This window comes from Salvelinus fontinalis, chromosome 20 (assembly GCF_029448725.1).
Source record: "Salvelinus fontinalis isolate EN_2023a chromosome 20, ASM2944872v1, whole genome shotgun sequence".
Classification (NCBI taxonomy): Eukaryota; Metazoa; Chordata; class Actinopteri; order Salmoniformes; family Salmonidae; genus Salvelinus; species Salvelinus fontinalis.
The window spans coordinates 11,393,504-11,416,450 of NC_074684.1; the positions used below are offsets into that span (position 1 = coordinate 11,393,504).

The 22,947-nt window shown below is 41.4% G+C and overlaps 1 non-coding gene and 1 pseudogene across 1 annotated transcript; one reads left to right on the forward strand and one right to left on the reverse strand.

Annotated features, from left to right (window-relative positions):
• The window catches only part of LOC129817297 (brain-enriched guanylate kinase-associated protein-like), a 40,448-nt pseudogene that overhangs the window by 3,462 nt on the left and 14,039 nt on the right, over nt 1–22,947 (reverse strand).
• Nucleotides 14,408–14,483, forward strand: trnaa-ugc (transfer RNA alanine (anticodon UGC)). Its single transcript has one exon. It is a non-coding gene; the product is annotated as a tRNA-Ala (tRNA).

The following is a 22,947-nucleotide window of genomic DNA, read 5'->3' on the forward strand; positions in this document are numbered from 1 at the left end:
AACATTTTCATTTTCAATGGCGTACACCAGCCTAACCTGGACGATGCAGGGCCAATTGTGCGCCGCCCTACGGGACTCCCAATCACAGCCGGTTGTGGTACATCCTGGATTCGAACCAGGGTGTCTGTAGTGACACCTCAAGCACTGAGTTGCAGTGTCTTAGCCCGCTGTGCCACTCGCAAGCCATGCTTGTTATGCAGTGGAGCAAGTGACTAACGCACTTCAATCATGGCTGGAAACTGATGCATCATTTCTCTGTGTTGCACCACATTCCATTAATAACCTTTTGATTACTCTCCAGTCCACAAACAAACAGACTGGAGGACATAAGTAGATCTATAACCTTTGACCCCATTGCAGCAGTGGACAGTATATGCCCAAGGTGTCATCAGTTTATCTGTTTCTTTCACTCCATAGAGGAAAACACACACACACACACACACACACACACACACACACACACACACACACACACACACACACACACACACACACACACACACACACACACACACACACACACACACACACACACACACACACACACACACACACACACACACACACACACACACACACACACACACACACACACACACACACACACACACACACACACACACACACACACACACACACACACACACACACACACACACACACACACACACAGCATTAATTTATGACCATTACGTAACTGATGAATCGTGTTTGCATTGATATTTCCACTCAGGCGCATGGTGCCAAATGTGCTGAGGCATTTTTTAACGGTATTGGCAACATGCCAGCTTTAAAATCTGCTCCTGCCACGCGGGCCGGGCAGGGGGCCCAGAGCTGATACAGCTGAAAGCCTTGCCAATCTGCCCTGGCACTAACGCACTCATCAATACTCGCTCGTTCCTCTCCCGCTGGAAAACAAAAGCAGCATGGGCACTGTTGGGCATACTCAAATCTCCATCTCCTTATGTATATAGTGTCTTAGCGCTCTGCAACCTTCCATCAATTACTCACTCACCTGTCACATAATGTAGCTGTAGTGTTCCATTGTTAATCACTGTCAGACATTTACCTCCTAACCAATCCATCAATGGAGTAATCACCTTATGATTCCAACTGTTGATGTATTGGAAGTTTGGAACTATTTCAGCTCAGGCCGAGGGCCCAGGTTTTAGCCCGTAATCCTGGCTCATGCATTGATCGATGTGAATGGATCAAGACGTGTGCTAATATTTGCAGCACTGCACATCGTGCCCGTACCTCAAGTTAGGTGGATTCAGCTGCTTAGATAAAGGAAGAATGTTGTTTTATCTCCTGGGGATTTTTATCCAAGTGAATTTCCCTCCCTGTGTAGCTTCACCAACACCATCCAATGGCTGGGGTTGAGGAAGTCGTGAGACCGTAGCTTCAGCTTAGCATTAGCTTTAACTTAGCCAGTGCAGTATGTTGGTAATAGGCAGCAGCAGCCTTGGGTTCAAATAGTATACATTCTCTTTCAAATACTTTAGCTGTGCTAGATTGCCCTTGCCAGGTGCAATGGAGCAAGTAGAAAAATCCCCAAAGGTCAAATCCTGCCTATCTGTCACTCTGATCAAGCTCAACCAAGCGCTTAAAGTTGGAAAGAAAACAAAGTACTATTTGAACCCAGGTCTGATAGGCAAAGAAGTTGGGGAAATATAAATAGAATAACTAAACCACTGCAATTTTCCTGGACTCTTGGGTACATTCAATGTGGCTGTTCAAGTAATTCTATGTCTGTGGTTGGGGGAGGACTCACCTCAGAAAGCTGAGTCCTGTAGTGGGACTTGTTGCACTGGAGCAGCTGGGCAGCCAGGTTACAGTCCTTCCTGTACAGATCCTACAGGACAGACACAGTGTTGGAATGTGTTAGAAGAAAACATGCTCTTAAGAAATCATCCATTCTAAAGAAACACACTGCATTGAATTCAAGGATGAGCCAGAACCGGGACTTGAACTCAGGTGTTGTTCGGTCCAACACCTAATATAACGAGCTCCAAAACTCTTGGCGAAGATGCTAGGTGTTGTATACTAAGGTTGCTACAATTTGATGACCTATGGATCTGACCTCATAGAGTGCCCTTACATTGTCCTCCCTCAGTTTCTCAATGGTCAGCTTGGCTTCCATCAGGTGGTTGTTGAGCACGATGATCTCTCTGCTCAGGGCTCTCTTCTCGTCGTCATGGTGCTGAGACTAAGGAGAGCAAAGACTCATGTCAGACTCAAGTTGCAAATACATTGTTGTTTTTTCTTTGATTTCAGTGGCAGTGCAGGACAACCCAGCTGGATGCCATACCCTACATATATTTGCTTATAATCATATCATGTGTAACCGTGCTTCATTAATCACACATCACTTAAAATGGTCTAAAAGTATACAAGAGTGTTCCATCATTCTCTGTGCCTCAGATCACACAGGACGCAGAATTCTCAGAGGCCTCAACTCGTGACTATCTTACCTTGAACTGGCTGAAATGGCTGAATTTCACTGTCTGTTCCAGACAACATGACAAAGTAGCAGAAGTCTAACTATTCTCATTGTTCAACTGAACTTTTTATCAGTTTCATATCAACCAACATCTGTAATGATGCATGTACGTAATTCAGCATTACTATATAATCTTAAACCTCAGAAGAAGAATTAGCCTTTTTTGCTATTAGATGTAAATTCCCCTGTTTTGGGGACCAGCGTGGGTCTGGTACCAGTTCGACCAACATTTTTTGCTTATAAATAGATATGTGAACACCATAGATGGAAATGGCTTGCTTGAGTGGTAGCCATGATTCTCATTGACACTGGAGTATGTCTCTTCTGCCTGTGTGAAGCAGGATGTGAAATCTAAAACCACTCGAAACTGGGATGTCCCTCCTACCATTTAATTCGCTCTTCCAACTGTCCATCAACTCCTGGCTGAACCATACGTCACAGACACTAACAGCGCATATGCCTGGAATCCTTACATCTCAATGCAACAGGAGAGAGTCGTTTCAGAGATAGATTTATAGCATGTAATCTAAAATAATTCATAGATTTTAAACAAAAAACACGTTATACAATAGGAGATGAAAGGCGAGTTCCTAACGAGTTCAGGAAGCCAAGCTAGAACTCTGTGAGACGTTCACAGCAATTGGGGCAGACATTTTGAACAAGAGAGACCTTCAGAAAATATGCACATTTCTAGCACTAAATATACAAATATGTATTTTACACTTATAAGGAAGGTGAAATGTTGTAGTTAGTTATTTTATAAATTGATTATACTATATTTAGAAAAAATGTATAAAATTGTTTCAAGCCTTATTCATCTAGTTTTGTGGAATAGGAAATACATCATATGAGATTTGAATCTTTTTTTGAGTATGCAGCATTACTAGTTATTTTTTTATGGCCCTCTCATGATAAATAATTAATTTTGGGGATGACAACGATTAAATTTTCGATTACGTTTAGTTACATTTAAGAGGATTTATACCGTCCTGTTGGTGCTATTAGCATCTGGTGCTATTAGACTTTGCATTTTCACGACTACCTGTACCTCAAAGCTCTGTGGCCTCAATTCTTCTCTCTCTCTCCAGTCAAGTCAACTTATCAGAAATTACAGGTCTGCCGGCTTCACCATGAAGATTTATATTCTAGGTGAGTAAACTAGGTGAAAGTCCACCAAGATTGCTTCCCGGGAGGCGCAGTGGTCTAGGGCACTGCATCGCAGTGCTAGCTGCGCCACCAGAGTCTCTGGGTTCACGCCCAGGCTCTGCCGCAACCGGGAGGTCCGTGGGGCGACGCACAATTGGCATAAAGTCGTCAGGGTTAGGGAGGGTTTGGCCGGTAGGGATATCCTTGTCTCAATATGTAAAAATGTAATAAAATGTATGCACTCTCCTGTAAGTCGCTCTGGATAAGAGCGTCTGCTAAATGACTAAAATGTAAATGTAAATGGCCCTTGCCTAAACTTGGCATTGTGTGCAGCTGGTCTCCCCAGAACAAATTATCCACACATCAGTTGAAAATTGAGTTGCATCTTCTAGGTGCTTCTACACTGTACCACTGAACTGACTGGGGCTTCTGTCCTTGCCACTAACTGAAGCCGACTGTCCTTGCCACTTGCCAAGACGCTCTGGCACTCCCTTGAAGAAAGATGGCAGAACATGGCAAAATCCTGGTTACCACTGGAGATTTTGAATTGTTCCAGAAGCTTATACTGTTTCAACTATGCCGGCCAAACCTCATCCTCCCAGTCCTATTCGCTAGTTTTATTTTTGTCCAAACAAACCCAAATCAAATCAAATGTTATTTGTCACATGCTTCATAAACAACAGGTGTAGACTAACAGTGAAATGCTTACTTACGGGCCCTTCCCAACAATGCAAAGAGAAAAACAATAGAAATATAAAAAAACGCAATGAGTAACGATAGCATGACTACAGTGTTTACACGGGGAACCAGTATCGAGTTGATGTGCAGGGGTACGAGGTAATTGAGGTACAGCAGATATACAGTTGAAGTTGAAAGTTTACATACACTTATGTTGGAGTCATTAAAAATCGTTTTTCAACCACTCCACAAATTTCTTGTTAACAAACTATGGTTTTGGCAAGTCGGTTAGAACATCTACTTTGTGCATGACACAAGTAATTTTTCCAACAATTGTTTACAGACAGATTATTTCACTTATAATTCACTGTATCACAAATCCAGTGGGTCAGAAGTTTGCATACACTAAGTTGACTGTGCCTTTAAACAGCTTGGAAAATTCCAGATAAATTATGTCATGGCTTTAGAAGCTTCTGATAGGTTAATTGACATAATTTGAGTCAATTGGAGGTGTACCTGTGGATGGATTGCAAGGCTTACCTTCAAAATCAGTGCCTCTTTGCTTGACATCATCGGAAAATCAAAAGAAATCAGACAAAAGTTGTACACCTCAACAAGTCTGGTTCATCCTTGGGAGCAATTTCCCAACGCCTGAAGGTACCACGTTCATCTGTACAAACTATAGTACGCAAGTATAAACATCATGGGACCACGCAGCCGTCATACCGCTCAGGAAGGAGACGTATTCTGTCTCCTAGAGATGAATGTACTTTGGTGCGAAAAGTGCAAATCAATCCCAGAACAACAGCAAACGATCTTGTGAAGATGCTGGAGGAAACAGGTACACAGTAAAACAAGTCCTGTATCGACATAACCTGAAAGGCTGCTCAGCAAGGAAGAAGCCACTGCTCCAAAACCGCCATAAAAAAGCCAGACTACGGTTTGCAGCTGCACATGGGGACAAAAATTGTACTTTTTGGAGAAATGTCCTCTTGTCTGATGAAACAAAAATAGAACTGTTTGGCCATAATGACCATTGTTATGTTTGGAGGTTAAAGGGGGAAGCTTGCAAGCTGAAGAACACCATCCCAAACGTGAAGCACGGTGGTGGCAGCATCATGTTGTGAGGGTGCTTTGCTACAGGAGGGACTGGTGCACTTCACAAAATAGATGGCATCATGAGGAAGTAAAATTATGTGGATATATTGAAGCAACATCCCAAGACATCAGTCAGGAAGTTAAATTTTGGTCACAAATGGGTCTTCCAAATGGACAATGACCCCAAGCATACTTCCAAAGTTGTGGCAAAATGGCTTAAGGACAACAAAGTCAACGTTTTGGAGTGGCCATCACAAAGCCCTGATCTCAATCCCATAGAAAATGTGTGGGCAGAACTGAAATGTGTGTGCGAGCAAGGAGGCCTACAAACCTGACTCAGTTACACCAGCTCTGTCAGGAGGAATGGGCCAAAACTCACCCAGCTTATTGTGGGAAGCCTGTGGAAGGCAACCTGAAATGTTTGACCCAAGTTAAACAATTTAAATGCAATGCTACCAAATACTAATTGAGTGTATGTAAACTTCTGACCCACTGGGAATGTGATGAAAGAAATAAACGCTGACATAAATCATTCTCTCTACTATTATTCTGACATTTCACATTCTTAAAATAAAGTGGTGATCCTAACTGACCTAAAACAGGGATTTTTACAGGCTCAAAATTGGCCAGAAACAAATAACTTTCTTCTGAAACTCGTCAGTCTATTCTTGCTCTGAGAAATGAAGGCTATTCCATGCGAGAAATTGTCAAGAAACTGAAGATCTTGTACAACGCCGTGTACTACTCGCTTCACAGAACAGTGCAAACTGGCTCTAACCAGAATAGAAAGAGGAGTGGGAGGCCCCGGTGCGCAACTGAGCAAGAGGACAAGTACATTAGAGTGTCTAGTTTTAGAAACAGACGTCTCACAAGTCTTCAACTGGCAGCTTCACACAGACACTGGACAGAGTATGAATAAGGCTGTTTGAGAAGGTTGGAAGTACAATACCAACATACAGTAGCTACTGTCGTAGGTCAAAGCTGTGTGCTGGAAAATCTTGGTAGAGCATGGGGCATTGTGGTGCTCATGTGAATTTCCTTTCTTTTTCTGCTTCAGACCAATGCCTTTTCTCACTTAAAACATTGTATTTTGTTTTTAATTTCCATTTTTTACACCGGAAAGGGATTATATAACACCAGTATACAACATTATAATAATACAGCATAACACAGCAATAAACGTTAAACCTCATTAGGATAGGGGGTGCTGTTGTCACTTTTTCTGGAAATCGTGTAATTTTTAAACGGCTTCCTACTCAATTCTTGCTCGTACAATATGCATATTATTATTATTATTGGATAGAAAACAGTCTCTAGTTTCTATAGCCGTTGAAATTTTGTCTCTGAGTGGAACAGAACTCATTCTACAGCAATTTCCCTGACATGGAGTCAGATTTCACACATCTTGGCCCCTGATCTGGAGTCAGTTTAAAGGTCTCTGTGAATGCTATGAGGATACTAACACTGCTTACGTCTTCCCCTGGATGTCTTTACGTGATGACGCTTTGAATGGAGTCGATTGCGCAATCACAGCCTCTACAAAACAGATCAACGTGTAGGTAGTAACTCTTTTCCAGCTGCGCCGGACGCGCGGTGGACACCGACCTGCTCTTTTTCCAAGCTTTAGTGTAGCCAGTAATATTTCTCCGGTCATGTTTTTACTTGTAATAGGTGTTAAAGACATCATAAGGTAGTTAATTTAAACAGTTTTATAGCAATTTATATCCGTTTAGTGCGATTTTGGGACATTTCTTTCTGAGACAATTTCAAGCTCTGGGCACGTTTCCAGTTCATGCCGAACGCCGTGGGCATTTCCACATGGGAAGAGGACAGCTTTCGACCAAAAGACGATTAGACCCAAGAAAGGATTCATAGCCCAAGATTCTGATGGAAGAACAGCTCAAAGTAAGAACAATTTATTATGATAAATCGTGTTTCTGTCGAAAAATGTTAATCGCTTATGCCGCCATTTTGTTAGATGTAGCTTCGCTTGGCGCAAACGGTATTGAAAAGTAAGGATAATTTAAAAAATGTAAATCAGCGATTGTATTAAGAATTAAATTGTCTATCAATCGCTGTCCACCCTATATTTTTTAGTCACGTTTATGAGTATTTATGTATACGACTAGATCACTGTCTAATATGTCGCACGACATTTTCTGACCAGCTGGGCAACTTTTGTCATTGTCTAACCATGATTTTGGTGGCTAAATATGCACATTTTCGAACAAACTCTATATGTATGTTGTAATATGATGTTACAGGAGTGTCATCTGAAGAATTCTGAGAAGGTTAGTGAAAAAATTAATATATTTTGGCGATGTTGACGTTATCGCTCTCTTTGGCTAGAATCAATGCTCGGGTAACGTTTGCACATGTGGTATGGTAATATAACGATTTATTGTGTTTTCGCTGTAAGACACTTAGAAAATCTGAAATATTGTCTGTATTCACAGGATCTGTGTCTTTCGATTAGTGTATGCTGTGTATTTTTACGAAATGTTTTATGATTAGTAATTAGGTAATGCACGTTGCTCTATGTATTTATTCTAGTCGATTTGTGACGGTGGGTGCAATTGTAAACTATGATATCTACCTGAAATATGCAAATTTTTCTAACAAAACCTATCCTATACCATAAATATGTTATCAGACTGTCATCTGATGAGGTTTTTTCTTGGTTAGTGGCTATCAATATCTTAGTTTAGCCGAATTGGTGATAGCTACTGGTGTTGGTGGACAAAGAAAAAATGGTGTCTTATGCTAAGGTGTTTAGCTGATAGATTTACATATTGTGTCGTCCCTGTAAAACATTTAAAAAATCGGACATGTTGGCTGGATTCACACGATCTGTATCTTTCATTAGCTGTATTGGACTTGTTAATGTGTGAAAGTTAAATATTTAAAAAATATATTTTTTTTTAATTTCGCGCCCTGCCTTTTCAGTGGAATGTGGGAGTTGGCCTAGTTAAGTAAGATCAAACAACAAATAAAAATGGCAACAGAAATAATGTAATTGTTAGTATTCATCTAATATTAACAGCTGATTTTCCAGAGGAGAGCGAAAAACCAGAAACCCTTTTAAGCCAATATGGAGTAAACTGGAAACATTTCCCCTGATCTCTCTTGAGACAATTGAGCAAGCTCCTGGAAAATACACAAATAATCAACATGTACCCATGAACTATGTACAAGTTTACGGAAGAAAATCATACTACTACAATACCTATAAACAAAAGTGAGTTATCACTAAATATAACATTTACAACCAAATGTACTGTCATCAGATATAGTCAAGTTTGTAAATACAATTCACGGATGGCCACAATTGCTCTTGAGAAGCTATAGATTTATGCAGGCTTCTCTGTTTAAGCCCAGTTCTACCACACCTGATCCTACTAGTCATGGTCTCGATGAACAGCTGAGTGGTAGAATCAGGTGTGGTAGCACTGGGCTTAAACAGAGAAGCCTGCATAACGGTGTGGATCGTCAAGAGCAATTTTGATATCTCCTTTTACAAACACTGCAACAAATGACAAATTGCTGAGAAGCACCTGTAAAATACAGTCATTAGACAAGTACAAAACTCTTAAGAGAAATGATAGACATTTCTAAATCCTTGAAAACAAAACTTCAGCTACAAAAGTCCTAAGTAATGCTGTACACAGCTGTCCAACTCCAGTAAAACAGCACAATGTCCTCGTTTATAAATGGCAGTATAACATGAAAACAGGTGGGAGTGGGAGTACTCACAGATTTGGAACATAACACACATCTTAAGTATTGACAGTGGCAAAGTACCATGTGTACTGTGTGCATTTAAATTGGTATAAGTCATTTGTCAGTTCCACATGGGCCAGCTTGCATTTCTCTGTGACAGGAACATGCCCACAATCTGCCACTCTGCCATAAAGCACTGTGTCCCCGGGCAGTACTGTAGGGATGGCGTGCATCTCACGGATGAGGGCAACGACCTCTTTCTTCCTTGAGAGTCTGAGTGATGGTCTCTCCTCCGTTCTAGAAAGACGCACGCAGTTGTACACACCACCACACTCACTGCCACTTCACAAACCAAAAGGAGCTTTTAAGAGCCACCTAATACAGTAAATGCAAAAAGCGCTGTGTGTCAAAATTATACACTAAAGAGAACGGTAAAAATGTATCCTCCAAGACGCAACCCAGGACGTTCAGTTCCAAAGGCAACTTGACACTTTAAAATGGACAGTCTGGTGATGACAGGGAGTTTTTATTTAGTTCATTCACTCAGTAGTGATTGCGCGTTTATGTATCTTGCTTGATTAAAAAGAAACCGTCTAAAACAGTTGATTTGTTGAAAACAGATTAATTTAATCACGCAGTTAACCAAATTAGCAAGCATTTAGTTTTCTTTTGACGGCAACTGCTGCAACCTGATCTTATAGTGTTTCGTATTATTGTGTACCTAAATCTGAGCCACTCCATTTAGTATAATGTGTTATGTTTCGTATGATATGTATTCATTTGTGGATGTCCATCATTAATTTCGTATGATATGTTACGAATTACAATTTGTAGAGTATGTTGCAAATTGCAATTTGTATGATATGTTACGAACTTCAATTCATACAATATGTTACGAATATCCAATAAGTATGATATGCTACGAATAAAAATTTGTTGTGGCTAACGTTAGCTAGGTGGCTAACGCTAATGTTAATGTTAGCTAGGCTGGGGATTAGGGTTTAGGATTTGTGTTAAATAATAAGGGTAGAGGAAGGATTAGCTAACATGCTCCTACTAGTGACCTATCTGCCTTTCTAGACCCTGCCAAAGACTATGCAAAATTCAGACTTCCAAAAGTCTTGTGATGAAATTATTTATATTAACGAAATTTTAAAAAATGGATCAGCAAGTTAAAATTTAACAAATCTCCAGGGAATGATGGCCTTATTAGTGAATTATATAAATATTTTCAGCAGGATATTGTTGTATTTATATTTAAAGTTTTTAAGGAGGCTATTGACTTAGGGATCCTGCCTGTTTCTGTGACACAAGGTCTCATTTCTGTAATCCCCAAACCAAACACAGATCCTATGATGTTAGAAAATTTGCATCCATCTTTGCAGAAAGACTTAAAAAAGGTCTTGACCAAATCATTGATGATGATACCCAGACTGGTTTTATGAAGGGCAGACATATATATACACTGCTCAAAAAAATAAAGGGAACACTTAAACAACACAATGTAACTCCAAGTCAATCACACTTCTGTGAAATCAAACTGTCCACTTAGGAAGCAACACTGATTGACAATAAATTTCACATGCTGTTGTGCAAATGGTAAAGACAAAAGGTGGAAATTATAGGCAATTAGCAAGACACCCCCAAAAAAGGAGTGACTCTGCAGGTGGTGACCACAGACCACTTCTCAGTTCCTGCTTCCTGGCTGATGTTTTGCTCACTTTTGAATGCTGGCGGTGCTCTCACTCTAGTGGTAGCATGAGACGGAGTCTACAACCCACACAAGTGGCTCAGGTAGTGCAGTTCATCCAGGATGGCACATCAATGCGAGCTGTGGCAAAAAGGTTTGCAGTGTCTGTCAGCGTAGTGTCCAGAGCATGGAGGCGCTACCAGGAGACAGGCCAGTACATCAGGAGACGTGGAGGAGGCCGTAGGAGGGCAACAACACAGCAGCAGGACCGCTACCTCCGCCTTTGTGCAAGGAGGTGCACTGCCAGAGCCCTGCAAAATGACCTCCAGCAGGCCACAAATGTGCATCCACAATTAACCTCATTGTTTAAGAAAAGCTGTAATATGTTGCACCCAAAGCGAGGGAGGGTTGAATGCTCTGGATTTTAAAACCTCTAATATAATCTTTAAGATCAAATGGATACAAAACAATTTAAGAAATAAGGATTGCATTTGGAATATAATCCCTAATTTAATATTCCAACAGATTGGTGGTCTAGAAGTCTTACTCAAATGCAACTTTGATGTTGGTAAAATCCCTATTAAGCTTGCAAACTTTCATAAACAAGTACTTCTAACTTGGAACCTCATGTACAAACACAACTTTCCCCTCATAGGTATACAATCTGGAATAATAAAGACATAAAATACAAAAACAAGTCTTTGTTTCTCCAGAACTGGTTTGACAACAACATTATTTGGGTTAAACAATTATTGAATAATGATGGTCAACTATATGATTATCCAGAATTCTCGAGATCACACAATGTTACATTCACTCCTGAGGAGTATCAAATTGTTGTTAGAGTTGTCCCTAAAGGTGCTTTTCTTCTTTTAACAATACTACAAGTGCAACTGTTGAGGATTTTGTAGCCTCAATACAACTAGAAGGAATTTACCTTTTAAACTGTAAATGTAATAGCATGAACATAAGAAAACTATGTTAAAATGTTACTATGTTAAAATTTTTACTGGAATACAGCCATAGGACTAGTGAACTGGAACAAAGTTTCGTTGTTATCTGGTAAATATTGTATATCTAATAAGGTGAAAGAAGTATCATACAAACTCATTCATATAATCTACCCTGTAAAGACCTTTATTATACACAGATTTAAAATAGCTATTGATAACAAATGTGTATTTTGTGATTGTGACCCAGAGACTCTTGACCATTTATTTTGGAACTGTTCTTATGTCAGAAGATTTTGGAGTGAGTTAGAAGATTTTATTTGAAAAGAAACGACTACTAGAAAAAGAAACGACTGTTAATTTGAAAGACTCTGATATTATGTTTTATTTTGATCCAACTGATGTCACGCCCTGGCCTTAGTATTCTTTGTTTTCTTTATTATTTTAGTTAGGTCAGGGTGTGACATGGGGAATGTTTGTGTTTTGTTGGTTTTGGGTGTTTCTATGGTAAAGGGGTTGTTGGGTGTAGTAGATGGGTTTGTGTTGAGTACATGTGTCTAGCGTTGTCTATGTATGTTTAGTTGTCTAGGAGAGTCTATGGTTACCTGAATGAGTTCCCAATTAGAGACAGCTGATTTCGGTTGTCTCTGATTGGGAGCCTTATTTAGGGTAGCCATAGGCTTTCATTTGTTGTGAGTAGTTGTCTATGTGATACGTTTGTAGCCAGTGTGTGCACATCGTTGTTTAGCTTCACGATCGTTTTCTTGTTTTGTTTAGTGTTTAAGTGTTTTTTGTTTCGTTTGCCTTCTTCGTCAATAAAAGGAGATGGCTTATTTTCCTAAAGCTGCGTTTTGGTCCGTCAATGCTATGTGTATATATGTATGTATATGTGTGTGTGTATATGTAAAGAAATATATATGGGAGATTGGAAGTGAAGCAGACAATTACAATGATGGAAGCTACACTCTTTCTGCAAAATTAAAGCTGATCTATCCCCTAAAAGAAAATTCTACAGTGGATGAAATATTTTGTTCCCTCATCAATCTACACACAATACCCCATAATGACTGTCACGTTCCTGACCTGTTTTCTGTTGTTTTTGTATGTGTTTAGTTGGTCAGGGTGTGAGTTGGGGTGGGCATTCTATGTTATGTGTTTCTATGTTGGGTTTAATGTGTTGCCTGATATGGTTCTCAATTAGAGGCAGGTGTTTGACGTTTCCTCTGATTGAGAACCATATTAAGGTAGGCTGTTCTCACTGTTTGTGGGTGATTGTCGCTGTGTCTGTGTTTTGTTGCACCACACGGTACTGTCTCGTTCGTGCATTCGTTTTTCTTTGTTCGTGCATTTTTTGTTTCAATTAGTTCTCATGTTCATGTCTGTTTTGTTATTTTGTATTTTCTAAAGTGTGCTTCGTCATCGTTATTCTTTTCTTTATTAAATTCATTATGTCTTCATCACCCGCTGCGCCTTGGTCCGCTTATTCACCACAAGACGACCGTTAAATAATAAAAAATAATACAAATAAAAAATAATACAAAATTCTAAACTGAAATACCTTATTTACACAAGTATTCAGACCCTTTGCTATGACACTAGAGTTCGAGCTCAGGTGCATCCTGTTTCCATTGATAATCCTTCTACAACTTGATTGGAGTCCACCTGTGTTAAATTCAATTGATTGGACATGATTTGGAAAGGCACACACCTGTCTATAAGGTTCCACAGTTGACAGTGCATGTCAGAGCAAAAACCAAGCCATGAGGTCGAAAGAATTGTCCGTAAAGCTCAGAGACAGGATGGTGTCGAGGCACAGATCTGGAGAAGGGTACCAAAAAATGTCTGCTGTATTGAAGGTCCACAAGAACACAGTGGCCGCCATCATTCTTAAATGGAAGAAGTTTGGAACCTCCAAGACTCTTCCTAGAGCTGGCCGCCCAGCCAAACTGAGCAATTGGGGGAGAAGGGCTTTGGTCAGGGAGGTGACCAAGAACTCGATAGTCACTCTGAATCAGTGCAAATTTGATAAAAAACAGTTTGGGTGTTGTGGTAGGGAGATTTAATACTGAGCTTCAACCGATACCTATATATTATGGGGACTATCAGCCCCATAATAATAAGTGTATTGACGATGTCGTCCCCACAGTGACAGTATGTACATATCCCAACAAGAAGCTATGGATTACAGGCAACACATGCACTGAGCTAAAGTCTAGAGCCGCTGCTTTTAAGGAGAGGGACACTAATCCGGACGCTTGTAAAAAATCCCACTATGACCTCTGACGAACCATCAAACAGGCAGAACGTCAATCTATTGGCCATGTACCACTGGTCACTCCTCACTATTGTGTTCTGCGGCCTTTCATTGGTTGGCGGGGCTCTGGTTTTCCTGCTTCCTGTTACCAGGAGAACAGAACTACCTGACTCCACAGATGAAGCGGAAGGGAAGTGATTGTGACCATCATGAAAAATGCCAGCAATCTGAATCTGAAAGTAGATGATAGTAACAGTTTAAGATCAACCGAACTGTAGATCGTGACCATGGAGGTTTCACCGTGGGACATTTCGGTTGAATCTTATATAACAAATAATCTCTTGTGGGAAGACTACATGAACATAAATGGCCCCGTGTAGCTCAGTTGGTAGAGCATGGCGCTTGCAACGCCAGGGTTGTGGGTTCGATTCCCACGGGGGGCCAGTACAAAAAAAAGTATGAATGTATGTAATTGTAAGTCGCTCTGGATAAGAGCGTCTGCTAAATGACTTAAATGTAATGTAGATCTGCCATGATTTGGTATTTTTGGGGGGTATTTTATTAGGATCCCCATTAGCTGTTGCGAAAGCAGCAGCTACTCTTCCTGGAGTCCACACAAAACATGAAACATGACATAATACAGAACATGATTAGACAACAACAGCTTAAGGACAGAACTACATCAATTTAAAAAGGGACACGTAGCCTACTTATCAATACACACACAAATATATCTAGTTCAAATAGGGGAGAGGTGCTGTGCAGTGAGATGTTGCTTTATCTGTTTTTTGAAACCAGGTTTGCTGTTCATTTGAGCAATATGAGATGGAATGGAGTTCCATGCAATAATGGCTTTATATAATACTGTACGCTTTCTCGAAATTGTTCTGGATTTGGGGACTGTGAAAATGTCTGGCCGGTTAAGTGTGTGTCAGAGCTGTGTGTACTTTGACTATGCAAACAATTTCTTATAAGCGGAAGAAGGTGATGCGGTCAGCCTCTCCTCAACTCTTAGCCAAGAGAGACTGTCACGCATAGTATTTATATTAGCCCTCTGATTACAATGAAAAGCAAGACATGTTGGGCCAGCTGCAGCTTAACTAGGTCTTTCCTTGCGGCACTCAACCACAAGACTGGACAATAATCAAGATAATAATCTTAAAGACAATAATCAAGAAGACAAAACTAGAGTCTGCAGGACTTGCTTTTTGGAGTGAGGTGTCAGAAAAGCAGAGCATCTCTTTATTATGGACAGACCTCTCCTCATCTTTACAACCATTGAATCTATACGGTTTGACCATGACAGTTTACAATCTAAGGTAATACCAAGTAATTTAGTCTCCTCAACATGTTCAACAGCCACACCCTTCATTGCCAGATTCAGCTGAGGTCTAGAACTTTGGGAATGATTTGTACCAAATAGAATTCTCTTCGTTTTAGAGATGTTCAGGACCAGTTTATTGCTGGCCACCTATTCCAAAACAGGCTGCAACTCTTTGTTGAGGGTTTCAGTGACTTCATTAACTATGGTTGCTGATGCATATATGGTTGAATAATCAGCATACATTGACACACACATTTTGTTTAATGCCAGTGGCATGTCATTGGTAAAAATAGAAAAGGGTCTAGAGAGCTGCCCTGCGGTACACTACATTTGACATGTTTGACATTGGAGAAGCTTTCATTAAAGAAACCTCTCTGAGTTCTATTAGATAAATATCTCTGAATCCATGATATGACAGAGGTTGAAAAGCCATGACACATGTTTTTTCAACAACAGGTTATGGTCAATAATATCAAAGGCTGCACTGAAATCTAACAGTACAGCTCCCACAATCTTCTTATTATCAATTTCTTTCAACCAATCATCAATCATTTGTGTCAGTGCAGTATATGTTGAGTGTCCTTGGTAGTTACAGTCGTCTCATTGCTGCAACTCCAGTATGGAATCGGAAAAGGCGAAGGTCGAGAGCCGTGCGTCCTACAAAACACAATCCAACCAAGCCGCACTGCTTCTTGACACAATGCCCACTTAACCCGGAAGCCAGCCGCACCAATGTGTCGGAGGAAACATTGTACACCTGGCAACCGTGTCAGTGTGCACTGTGACCGGCCAAGGAGTCGCTAGAGCGTGATGGGACAAGGACATCCCTGCCGGCCAAACCCTCCCTAACGACACTGGGCGCCGCCCCATGGGTCTCCCGGTCGCGGCCGGCTGCGACAGAGCCTGGACTCGAACCAGGAACTCTAGTGGCACAGCTAGCACTGTGATGCAGTGCCTTAGACCACTGCACCACTCGGAAGGATTCATTTATTTTTAATACATTTGCTAAAATAAAAAATAAAAACTGTTCTTGCTTGGTCATTATGGGGTATTGTGTGTAGATTACTGAGGATTTATATATATTTTGTAATCTATTTTAGAATAATGCTGTAACGTAACAAAATGTGGGAAAAGGGTCTGACTACTTCCCAAAGGCACTGTAAGTCACAGATTTTGACTATGTTTAAGTTTTGCAACAGCAAATTATTTAAAACCATTGAACTGCAATACATTCAGATTGGGGGTTTGTAAAGTGTAAAAAAGTGTTGATTACATACTGAGCACAGGATAATTACATCATCGACCTGATAACCTCTAAAGCGGGAGCATTTGAGCTGAATAAATATCCAACTGATAAGAATTCACAGTTTGATAAACAATGAAACCCTTTGATAAATGATTCTGTCCCTTTACGTTCCGTGAAACGAAGACCCTCTCCACTCCTCCTTGCTATCCAGCCAGGTCACCTGGTAGGTCACCTTGATACAAGTCAGTATTCAATGTCCATCCACGTATGAGGATGTCGGGAGGTAATGTGTAAACCGGCCACTAAGGGAAACAGTGAGCGCTGCTACGTTCAAGTAGGTTTTGGTTTTGCAAGGTTGTTGTGGACAGCGATGTTGGATAGGCGTAAACATCTGCCTCTGATTCCGAGGGTTGCAAGTTTGAATCCAGCGATAGAAAGTTTTTTCTGATACTTTTGTTAAAGCCTATCCCAAAACTTAACCCTTACCTTAACATTAACAGAGTTAATGCCTAAACCTAACCTTAAATACCTCGACATTTTACGTTTGAAACAATTTCAAAATCGTAATTCTGACATGAGACAGTGAGAGCTGGTTGTGCTATCAGCCTGCAACATCTTAATGTTCCAAACTCTTAACAAATTCAGAGAGGGGACATCTTCAGCTGTCTATTCGTAGTGAGGAAGAAGACACATGATGATCATACAATGCTGGGATGGCAGGCTGGTTAATTGTATGCTTCCTTTAGAAAAGCTGCATCGGACAAAAGATGTGAGTCGCAGGGCTAGCCCAGAACAATAGGCTCACTATCATCCTGCCATAGGAAGGAGGACAAGCTATTGTAAAAAGCTGTAATTAACGTCAGTGGTACCAACAGCTAGTTGTATTCATATTCAAATCCACTGCTCAGTGCTTTTCACTACCTTTTCTAAAGAGTAAAGACCACTGCTTGCTTAGACACGTGTGCATGTACACACACACACGCACATACAAGTGTACACAAATATGCATGCACTTTTGCACATGCGTGCTCTCTCACACACACGCGCACTCACACACGTAAGCATGCAGACACACACCTACAGGTATACACAAACATGCATGCGCGTATGCACACACACATACACACACGCATGCATGCACGCACAAACGCGCACACGCACGCGTGCGCACACACACACACACACACTTCACTTACATTTCTATGGATCTTATCCTCCAGGTCCTGGTTGATCCTCTGCAGTGCTGAGTAGCTGCTTTGTATTCTACCAGGAGACACACAATGACACCGGCTTACCAACTCACACTATTAATAATTGAACACTTTCTGCACCCATTGGATTAACGATGTCTCTGCTATGTGTCCATCATGATAATGTACCACCGTGTTAGTTTTAAGGCTTTACCCTTAAGAGGTATGCAAAGACTTCTTGTGAATGTGACTATAACATGGGGCATATTTCCCGAGAGATGAACACACAAATCAATGCAATGAGATCCGTGAGGGTGTGGTTTTGCAGTTTGGCACACCTGCGTAGTTTGTCGGTGAACTTGTCGAGTTCCTCCTGGGCGCGGCGTAGCTCTGTCTCCAGGTACTGGCGGGTGGAGTCAAACTCGCTCTCTAGCAGCTCCAGCTTGTGGGTGGTGTAGGACAGACGCTTCCGGAGGTCCTCCTTCTGCTCCTGCAAAGAGCTGCGAGGGACACAAACACACACCAGGCATCAGACATAGTTGAAGTAGCATATTACAAGGGTATACTTCATGTTATATTATATGCATATACTGTATATTTGATGATACATCGAGTATAAATAAGATATAATGGGAGTCGTGTGTGATGATTCATGAACAACATGCATCATACAGTGGTGATGTATAAATGAGGAGTAAGCCCATTAAAAGCAGAAAGGATATATATCTTGTGTAAAGGAGGCACATGAATAATGCATATGAGACTCCACGTTATGATTCTATATGCAGCTAAGGTACAGTACATTAAGGTTTGGATGCCTTTGGCTTCCCAATAACATTCAGCTCTAATACCTAATAATCTACAACCTTGCTGCATAGCACAGAACACCACCGTCATCAGCCAGAGTGGTTACAGTGACTTCCAGGATCACTTTCAACTAAGGCTTCGTCCCAATTGGAACCCTATTCCCTACGTAGTGCACTACTTCTGGCCAGAGGGCTCTGATCAAAGTAGTTCATTCTCTGGAATGGAATTGGTGTTCTGTATATTTGACTGTGATATGTGGTTATCTCACCTAGCTATCTTAAGATGAAATAACAAACTGTACGTCGCTCTGGATAATAGCATCTGCTAAATGACGAAAATGTCCTAAGTAAATATTTTACATTCATATCTCATATTACTGTGTTGATATTTTTTTTTGTAAAAAACAATATATATTGATGTCACAAATTTTTGCACTGTTTTTTAATGTAAGTTGTAGTTATTTACCATATATAGCGTTTTGCAAAAAAACATGACTATTTGTCTCTCTGAATTGAAACCAGTGATAGATTTCAAACAAATACAGTGAAGTCCGAAATGATTGACGCCTTAATAAATATGAGCAATAATGCCTGTATAAAATAAATTATTCAAATATTGAACAATATTGTATGCTCCAAAAATTTTGGAAAATATATTATTTTATAACAATACAATTGCTCAGAGAAAGATAAATTAATGGTAAATAATGTATTGTGAATCATTAATAATGATGAGGGAGAAAGTTACAGAGGAATTGTGTTCATCACTTTTCCAATATGGCTCTATGAACTGTAATCTATCACAGGAATATATGTTGACGGCTCATATTTCACGGGATAGTGATCTCCAATGTGTAATTCACTGAGACAGCACCCTGTGGACTATTTATAGAGCCTCGCCACTACCTGGGATTCAATGTTATAAAGGGTAAGTGTGAGAGGTAAAAGGAAACGTATCCCTCCCCCTTTTGATGGATCTGAGTGTCCATGGCAGGCTAATGGGCCTGTATTGATGGACAGATGGAGGAAGGATGGTAATGACTATCTGTCGGGAGATCACAGATAACGGAGAGTGAGAGAGAAGGCGAGAGAGAGAGAGCAAGCGGTGAGAGATGTGGTCACCCCGCTCTCATCCCTCTATCTACTGAACAAGATCATAGAAGGAGGGAGAGGTTACGGGTTCAGACCAAGATAATGTAAGAGGATGAAAATGAAGATGTTTCCTTTCAACAGTGAAGTCCCTAAATTAAAGGGTGATACAATTTGCATTTAAATGTTGTTCAATCATGGAGACGTCAGTATCTTGAATTAAAATTAATAAAGTGTCTGTGTAAATTACATAAATTCACACAACCAAGGCAAACACATATACAAAAGAAAAAACGCTCCAATCTACATTCCAAACACACAGACACACACACACTACTACAGCACACACACACAAAACGCAACCACCAAAGCCAGACGATACACATGCAAAAAAGCTCTATAGCTTCAAATTCCCATTAAGGCAAGCAGAGCGTGAACTTAACACAAGAGAGAAAACTAAGCTATTGGTTCGGAAATGAAAACAAAAGTCAGTGGACTGATAATGCCATTATTCACTCCTAATTGCCTAAAGTGTTGAATATGAATCATTTCCAGACAACGCTCCGGACACCATTGCACTTGCTCCAAGTCTCACACCTAATGGTTTCTGACTAAATGGAATAACAATACCCTAATATTTGAATCCCAATCTCAAGTCAATGGTTACTCCAATGTGTTTTTGGCAGTGTTTGAATGCTTTCCATGCCATAACAACCCCCCCTTGCAAGGTACTTGCAACACGATACATGGCACAACACAGGTGTTTGTTACGTGACAAGAGCACGAGCTTATAACGCCAATCACACATTAGTGACCTCTGGATATGGCCACTGAGTCACACGGTAATGAGTGCTGTCATTTCAATGGCAGTCGGCGATGAGAGAACGATGAGGCGGGATAATGACTCTGTTTTGGAGAAAGAACACTTGAATTGTTCACCACCACTTGACAAAGATGGGGGGGATGGAAGGACCCCAGTGGGCGGATGGAGGGATGGAGGGATGGATGTTCTGCAGCATTCTCTCTTACCTCTTTTTCTGATGTTTACTGCCATTTCGGGAAACTTTTAGGGCCGTTTTTCCGACATATATCTTTTTCATGGTTTGTCTGCTGTGTTCGCTCCCTCTCATGTGCTTTTTTGTTTCGAATCGTCGTTGGGAGTGCGGCCTATTTTTCTCGTCGGAGGTGGTCAGTTAAGTTTGCCCTGTTGAGTGAGTTGTCTGAGTGAGTTTTCTACCTCTGCTGTTCCTGTCAACAGAGCAAAGAGACAGTTCAGCAGCCATTAAAAACCACAACAGTGATTAGACCGAATCATCCAAACAAATTCATTTCTCAAGTGTACGTGCAGTGCATACTGGGAGAAACGGACAAATCTTCACTTCTTCACTCTCTAGCGTTAAAGCACTATGACAGGGGTAATGGACTTGCTCCGGCAGGGCCCACTTCTGTAAATATTTCTGCTCCCGTCTCGAATGGGTCCACAGCACAGGTGCAGCTGTCATCAGGCAGACAAATTGTGCGGGTGATGAGAGGAGACAGACTTTGGCTTGATCAAAGCACCTCCGGGTTTAGAATAAGATGGACTCTCAAGCCGTGAACACAGCGAAGCTCAAACACAGCCACAGTGATGGAGGGCAAGAGTCTTATAAACGTCATACTAAGGCTGTCACATAGATGCATGTACATACAAACATATACACAGATGCACGAACACACACATATACTGTCATTGAGAGATCATTTGTTATGCCCCTTGAGTTGAGGTGAGTCAGGGAGACATGTATTCCTCCAGATGGTGACAGCTCACCCTCACGACTGGGGCCTTATCAACTCCAGCTGCTCCCCTCTGAGTCATCACACACAATGTGTGGGTGTGTGTGTGCGTACGCGCACGTGTGTCTCTGTGTGTGTTTGCTTGTGCACATACATTTGTGTGCATGTGTCTGTGTGTGTGCATTTCTTAATGTGTGTGTGTGTGTGTGTGTGTGTGTGTGTGTGTGTGTGTGTGTGTGTGTGTGTGTGTGTGTGTGTGTGTGTGTGTGTGTGTGTGTGTGTGTGTGTGTGTGTGTGTGTGTGTGTGTGTGTGTGTGTGTGTGTGTGTGTGTGTGTGTGTGTGTGTGTGTGTGTGTGTGTGCATGTGTTTCCTAGTGTGTGTATCTCACCAAGACTCCCACTAAATCTAAGCCTCGCTGGAAGAGAAATTAACAATGTTTTCTAGCTGGGAGGTAACGCACAACTTTCACTGACACACGCACACATTTCTCTTGGTGTCAAACTCCCTCACTAAGTCTCCTCTGAATGCCCTTTATGACCCAATCCTCTCATATCAGAGAAAACATACACTGTTCTCGATTCAGATGGAGCTGCAGCTGCCTCCCACTCATGTGCCATGCTGACATTTCAGAGGAGGGCTGAAAATGAAGGTATTGAGAGCAGCGAGAGGAGGAGGGGGTGATGAGGGGATGAGGTAGGAGGGAAGAGAGAGAGCAGGGGCTTCAGGGGAGGAGAAGGCCTGCTTTTCAGATCTGCCATCCTGCAGTAAAGAGGAAGAGGGAGAGAGAAAGAAAGAGGGAGACGGAGGGGAGAGAGAGAGAAAGAGAGAGAGGTGATGAGAGAACGAATAAATGAGAAAGACAGAGAAAAAGAGAGAAATAACGAAAGGGAGCAATGAAAAGAGAACCAAGCATGGCTCCCATCACTCCGTCTCTCCCTGCACTCGTCTACCCCGGTAGACCGATTAGCTGGCAGGAAAGCCCTGATCGCAGGCCCAGACTCAGCATTAAAGCGGAAGCCCTGAGTGGCTGCCTGGCTTACTCATGTGGCTTGCCTTTAGACAGCCAGAGTATCTGTCCTAACCACACAGCCACAGCTCTACTCTATGTCACAGCCAGACCACCATGGAGCCAAAGCTCTATTCGGTCCCGCAGGAGGTAGACAATCTGCAGGATCTGCCATGAGGGGTTTCCTTAACACATGACTTGACCGGTTAAAGCAGGGCTCCAGGACCTATAACCAAGGGCCAAGACTCTTTCCTGCCCACATATCCAAAAATGTGGGCACAATCAGAATGTGGACAAGATCAGGACAAAGGACGTATTTAAGAACCAGGTATAAATGGGGCTGTAGTTTCCATTTCCAAGCCACCACATCCTACTACTTCCTTACCAACAGCATTGGGCTAATTACTGGGAGAAGGGATTTCATGCACTGTTGATGGCACTTAGCTAGGAGAAGGGGTTATAATCAAGCCACA